Here is a 6999-nt window from a genome sequence, read left to right on the forward strand (position 1 = left end):
GGTTTGTACAAGAAGATAAGAATGGATTGATTCTCATTCCGCTACATGCTGACCTCCAGTTGAGCCAGCACCATTTGTTGCAAATGCTATCTTTTTTCCAATGGATGGTTTCAGCTCCTTTGTCAAAGACCAAGTGACCTTAGGTGTGGGGGTCTTCAATACTATTCCATTGATCTACCTGTCTGTCACTGTACCAGTACCATGCAGTTTTTATCACAATTGCTCTGTAGTACTTCTTGAGGTCCTGGATGTTTTTTCCACCAGAAGCTCTTTTATTGTTAAGAGTAGATTTTGCTATCCTAGGTTTTTTTGTTATTCCAGAAGAATTTGCAAATTGTCCTTTCCAGCTCTTTGAAGAATTAATTTGGAATTTTGATTGCAATTGCATTGAATATGTAGATTGCTTTCGGCAAGAAGTCCATTTTTACTATATCAATCCTGCCAATCCATGACCATGGGAGAGCTTTCCATCTTCTGAGATCTTCTTCCATTTTTTCTTCAGAGATTTGAAGTTCTCACCATACAGAACTTTCATTTGTTTAGTTAGAGTCACACCAAGGTATTTTATATTATTTGTGATTATTGTGAAGGGTGTTGTTTCCCTAATTTCTTTTTGAGCCTGTTTATCCTTTGTGTAGAGAAAGGTCACTGATTTGTTTGAGCTAATTTTAAATCCAGACAAATTGCTGAAATTGTCTATCTGGTTTAGGAGTTCTCTGGTGAAACTTTTGGTGTCACTAAAATATACTTTGGTATCATCTGCAAATAGTGATATTTTGACTTCTTTCTATGGAATCTTCTGCCCCTGAGATTCACTCTTCTATCTCTTGTATTGTGTTGGTGATGCTTACATCTTTGGCTTCTTATTTTTGCTTAGGATTTCTATCTCCAGGGTTATCCCCCTTTGTGATTTGTTTATTGTTTCTATTTCCATTTTTAGATCCTAGATGGTTTTGTTCAATTCCTTTACCTGTTTGGTTGTCTTTTCCTTTAATTCTTTAAGTAATTTTTGTGTTTCCTCTTTAAGGGCTTCTACCTATTCACCTGGGTTCTCCTGTATTTCTTTAAGGGAGTTATTGATGTCCTTCTTAAAATCCTCTACCAGCATCATGAGATATGATTTTAAATCTGAATCTTACTTTTCACATTTGTTGGGGTATCCAGGACTTGCTGTGGTGGGAGTACTTGGTTCTAATGGTACCAAATAGTCTTGCTTTCTGTTGATAAAATTCTAGCATTTGCCTTTTGCCATCTGGTAATCTCTGGCATTAGATGTTCTTGCTGTCTCTGGCTGGAGCTTGTTCCTCCTGTCTGTCTGTAAACCTGTGTCAGCACTCCCTGGAGGCAAGCTCTCCCCTGGCAAGACCAGTGCACAGAGAGCTGCAGAACAGCCCCACCTCCTGGGTGCACCTCCACAGGACCCTGTCCCAACTCCTCTGCTGCTTCTAGAGCCTATGACCTCCTGAGCACATGCACCTTAGAGAGTCACTGGAGAGAATAAATTGATGTTGAACATTTCTTTAAGTGCTTCTCAGTCATTTGATATTCCTCAGTTGAGAATTCTTTGTTTAGGTCTGTAACCCCATTATTAATAGGTTTATTTGGTTCTCTGGAGTCAACCTTCTTCAGTTCTTTTTATAAATTGCATATTAGCCCTCTATCATATGTAGGGTTGATAAAGATCTTTTTGTAAATCTGTTGGTTTGGTTGGGTTCATTGTTGTTGTTGTTGTTTTTGTTTTTTCATTTTGTCCTATTGACAGTGTCCTTTGCCTTACAGAATCTTTGAAATTTTATGAACTCCCATTTGTTAATTCTTGATCTTAGAGCATAAGCTATTAATGTTCTGTTCAGGAAAATTTCACCTGTGCCCATGTGTGGCTCTTCCTCAATTTCATTTTTAACAGTTTCAGTGTATCTGGTTTTATATGGACGTCCTTGATCCTAGTGGACTTGAGCTTTGTCTAAGGAGATAACAGTGGGTCAATGTATGATACTATCCTTAAGTGACCCAAAAATTTCCACCAGAGAACTCCTGAAGCTGATAAACAACTTCAGTAATATGGCTGGATATAAAATTAACTCAAACAAATCAGTAGCCTTCCTCTAGTCAAAGGATAAACAGGCTGAGAAAGAAAGTAGAGAGACCACACCCTTCACAATAGTTACAAATAATATAAAATACCTTGGTGTGACTCTAAACAAGCAACTGAAAGATCTGTATGATAAGAACTTCAAGTCTCTGAATAAAAAATTGAAGAAGATCTCAGAAGATGGAAAGATTTCCCATACTCATGGATTGGCAAGATTGTATAATAAAAATGGATAGCTTGTCGAAAGCAATCTAAAGATTCAATGCAATCCACATCAGAATTCCAATTCAATTCTTCATAGACTCAGAAAGAGCAATTTAGCACTCTTAACTCTCTACACATACCCCATTTTCTGCTGCAGCCCTAACCTCACCACTGTGCCCTGTTTTGATTTAAGCTCTCCTACCTTTTTGGCGAAAGGATTGCACATTGAAGCTGTTGGGGGAGGGCGGAAGAAAGTGGACTTGGAGGAATTGGGGATCCCAGGAACACAAGCCCCAGCACCACTTCCTGAAACTTCAGGAACCCTGGAAAGGAAAAAGAATAAGAGGACAGGAGGAAGAGAGAGAGGGTAGAATGGAAGATTCTCACTTCAATTCTAACCCATACTTTTGTAGTTTTATCCCCACAGCCTCAGGGCAGATTGAAAACACTGTGTTCATCACAAGATGAAGGATCAGCTATTGCCACAGAAGGGCTGTGGACTGGCACCACCTCACTATCCCACTTTTTGTAACAGTTCCTGCCTCACTGTCCCTGTCTTCTAGCATCAGCATGGACACAGAGTCCAAGTCAGAACAGCTGACCACACACAGTCCACCATCTGTTATACCGAATATCACAGTGGTTCCTGTACCATCTACTGGATTCACGCCTGACCGTCCAGGTTTGGTAATCACATCCCCGTCAGACTCTCTTGTGACCATGGCCTCAGCAGCTCAGACTTTCCATATTTTGGCTCCCATGATTTTCTTAGCTCTTCCCCTGTCTCCCAAGTCCTACAGGTGGCCCCTGACCTCTCCAAGAAGGCAGCATCAACCCTGACTAAGGAAGGAGGTGGAGGTGGTGGTAGAGGTGGCACTGTGGCTCCTCCTAAGCCTCCTCAGGGCTGCAAGAAGAGGTGAATGCTGGAATCAGGGCTTCCTGAGATCAAGGGCCCTTACATCCTTGCCCCTGGGGATGACGATGACCATCAGAAAGATGGCATGACCTACAGGAGCAAAGGGAAATGTGGCACAGGAAATGGACAGAGCCTTGGGCACATGGATTCAATTCTCATCCCACCACGAACTTGTTGTGTGACCCTGGATGCAGATCCACTCCCAGTCACACACTGAGACCAAGCCCCACAAGTGCCCACACTGCTCCAAGACCTATGCCAACTCTCCTCCCTGGCCCTTATCCACTAATCCTTATCCACTCAGGGGTGAAGCCCTATAGTTGTAACTTTTGTGAGAAATCCTTCTGCCAGCTCTCACATCTGCATTAGCACACCTGAATCCATACTGGTGAGTGACAGACCATACAAATGTGCACACCCGGGCTGTGAGAAGGCTTTCACATAACTCTCCAAACTGCAGTCTCACAGACAGAAGCACAACAAAGATAAACCCTTCAAATGCCACCCACAACTGTCAGCGAGCATATACAGATGCAGTTCATGAATCTACACACACAGTGAAACATGCCAGGGTTTATACTGGCACCGTCTGTCTTCGGGCATATTCATCAGAAACATACCTTATGAAACATGTGCAAACACAACCCTCCTGATCTTCAACAACAAATGCAAGAGGCAGCGGCAGCAACAGCATTGGCCCAGGCCCAAGCTCAAGTCTAGGCCCAGACCCAAGCTTTGCAGGTATCACAGCAGCCCTAGCAGCAGCAGAGAAAGGAGCAGCAGGTGCAGCCACCTCCACAACCATCACACTTCCAGTCCCTTGGGGCAGCTCTCCATGGAGGGAGTGGTGGGGACAGAAACCTAAACCCTCCATCCCAGTGTTCCTTTGACATGACCCCCTCTAAGCCTGCAGAGCATCATACACACATCTGCCTCACTGTCACCACCAGCACCATCCAGGTGGAGCACCTGGCCAGCTCTTAGAGATACGTACTGCCATCCATGGAAAAATAGGAGAAGCCTGGTCCCTCCTTTGTCAACTCTTCTTGATAGAAAATTTCTCTTCTTCCTTGACAAGTCCTGTCTCCAGGTCCTTGGGTGTCAGGCATGGCTTTTCTTTGCAGGATAACCATCCTTAATCTCAGCTGCTCCTGATTGGCCAAGGAATCATGAGCTGATAGTGTTATGCACCAGCCTCCATCCAGGCAGAGCTTTTAAAACTGGGGCTTGGTACTTGGAAGAAGGATCTTCTGTGACCTCATATCTTGTCCAGTATTTGAGGGTGTGTACCTTTCTCCCTCTTCATCCTCAAAGTTGGGGCTGATCGAAGACTAGCAGCTGACCCTCCCAGATAACAGAGCAGGAAGCTCTAAATGTTACCAGCCTTCTGTTCTATGCTTATCTGTAAATGAACAGATTTTGCACGTGGCCTGACCCCTGTGAGACCTTTTCTTCCCCTTCCATGGTCTCACTTCATATTGGGAGGTGACTATACCTTTTTATTTGTAAGGGGACAATAGCTGACTCATGGTCTCCAAGGTGCCAGAGATTCCCAGGTGACCAAGGGTGGCTTAAGAGTGTGAGTTATGATTTTTCCTTACAGCTGCCTTCCTTCTCTGCCAACCAAGGGCCTATATACTCAGTCTTACTCTCCAGTCCAGTGAGCTCTGGGAGTTATGTTAGCTGTTTTCATTGAAATACCATCTGGGCTTTTGCAGAGAAGGGAGAATTCCAGGCAAACAGAGGGCTGAACTTTGCCTCCCTAGGTACCAGGGTCAGATGCCGGACATGGCCTGCTCATCACCTCCATCTTTGATGAAACCATTTCTGTGTTTATAAATGCATTATATCTGAGAATTTTCATATTGATGTTTTATTTTGTCTTATTTTTTTTCTCCACATAGTCCTCTGGCCATGGCCTTTTAATTTTCTTTTGCCTTTTAATTTTTCTACTCATGGAAGATATCAGAAAATATTAAAATAATCAGGAAGTATATTGTTGTTATATAGCAATTTAAAAATGAAAAGCTTATGTACAAACTAAGGAGTGTTTTTAGACCATTGTATAGATATAAATTCAAATTTAGGGATGAAAAAGAAAAAAGAAAAGAAAGAGCAATTTGCAAATTCTTCTGGAATAACAATAACAAAAAATCCACGATAGCAAAAACTATTCTCAACAATATAAGAACTACTGGTGGAATCACCATCCCTGATCTCAAGCTTTACTAGAGAGAAATCATAATAAAAACTGGATGGTACTGGTACAGTGAAAGGCAGGTAGATCAATGGAATAGAATTGAAGACCCAGAAATGAACCTATATATCTATGGTCACTGATCTTTGACAAAGGAGCTAAAACCACCCAGCATTTTCAGCAAATGCTGCTGGTTTAACTGGCAGACAGCATGTAGAAGAATGCAAATCGACCCAATCTTTTTTTTTTTTTTTTTAAGTTTGATGGATTCCTTCTACTATCTTCTCTAGAACTGGCTTAATGGTTTTTAATTTCCTTGGCCTTATTGTTCACGACGGAGTTTTCCTTTCTCTTTTGTGACAGACTGTGCTTTGGTGATAGCTGTGCTATGTCTGTATTGAAAAGTATTAAATTTAAGAACTTGAAACATCATTTCATGCTTTCGTGTATTTTAAAGTTTCTTTTGAAAAATGAATTTCTTTTCTTGTAGACTAGCCCATGTATGTGATTTTCTGTTACTCCCTTCATGTTTCTAATATACTACTTTGGTTTGTATGTTAATATGTTTTATAATAGAAGTGGAGAGATTCATTTCTCTTCTTGTCTTCTTGATATTCTGAGTCCTGAATTTGTATTGGCATTTTTTCCCTAACCTTGAGAAATTTTCTCTTATGATTTAAATAAAATTTTTTATGCCTCCAGAATTACATTCTTTTCCTTCTTAAGATCACACTTTTTAAGTCTGGTATGTTCATAGTATTTCAAGTGTCTGGAGAGTCTTACTTATATCTTGGCATTGTTTTATCATTTTCTTTTTTTTATATAATTTATTTTTTTTATTAGGTATTTTCCTCGTTTACATTTTCAATGCTATCCCAAAAGTCCCCCATACCCACCCTCCCAATCCCCTAGCCACCCACTCCCCCTTTTTGGCCCTGGGGTTCCCCTGTACTGGGGCAAATAAAGTTTGCAAGTCCAATGGGCCTCTCTTTGCAGTGATGGCTGACTAGGCCATCTTTTGATACATATGCAGCTAGAGACAAGAGCTCCGGGGTACTGGTTTGTTCATATTGTTGTTCCACCTTTAGGGTTGCAGTTCCCTTTAGCTCCTTGGGTAATTTCTCTAGCTCCTCCATAGGGGGCCGTGTGATCCATCCAATAGCTGACTGTGATCATCCACTTCTGTGTTTGCTAGGCCCCAGTATAGTCTCACAAGAGACAGCTATATCTGGGTCCTTTCAGCAAAATCTTGCTAGTGTATGCAATGGTGTCAGCGTTTGGAAGCTGATTATGGGATAGATCCCTGCATATGGCAATCACTAGATGGTCCATCCTTTCGTCACAGTTCCAAATTTTGTCACTGTAACTCCTTCCATGGGTGTTTTGTTCCCATTTCTAAGAAGGGGCAAAGTGTCCACACTTTGGACTTCGTTCTTCTTGAATTTCATGCGTTTAGCAAATTGTATCTTATATGTTGGGTATCCTAAGTTTCTGGGCTAATATCCACTTATCAGTGAGTACATATTGTGTGAGTTCCTTTGTGATTGGGTTACCTCACACAAGATGATGCCCTCCAGGTCCATCCATTTG

The 6999-nt window shown here is 41.7% G+C and overlaps 1 pseudogene; it reads left to right on the top strand.

Moving 5' to 3' along the window:
• Positions 1 to 2668: 2668 nt before the first annotated feature.
• LOC110289186 (zinc finger protein 384-like) lies at positions 2669 to 4196 on the top strand (annotated as a pseudogene).
• Positions 4197 to 6999: the final 2803 nt, after the last annotated feature.

The sequence above is a fragment of the Mus caroli genome, unplaced genomic scaffold, assembly GCF_978045245.1.
Source record: "Mus caroli unplaced genomic scaffold, Mus_caroli_1 scaffold_19, whole genome shotgun sequence".
Classification (NCBI taxonomy): domain Eukaryota; kingdom Metazoa; phylum Chordata; class Mammalia; order Rodentia; family Muridae; genus Mus; species Mus caroli.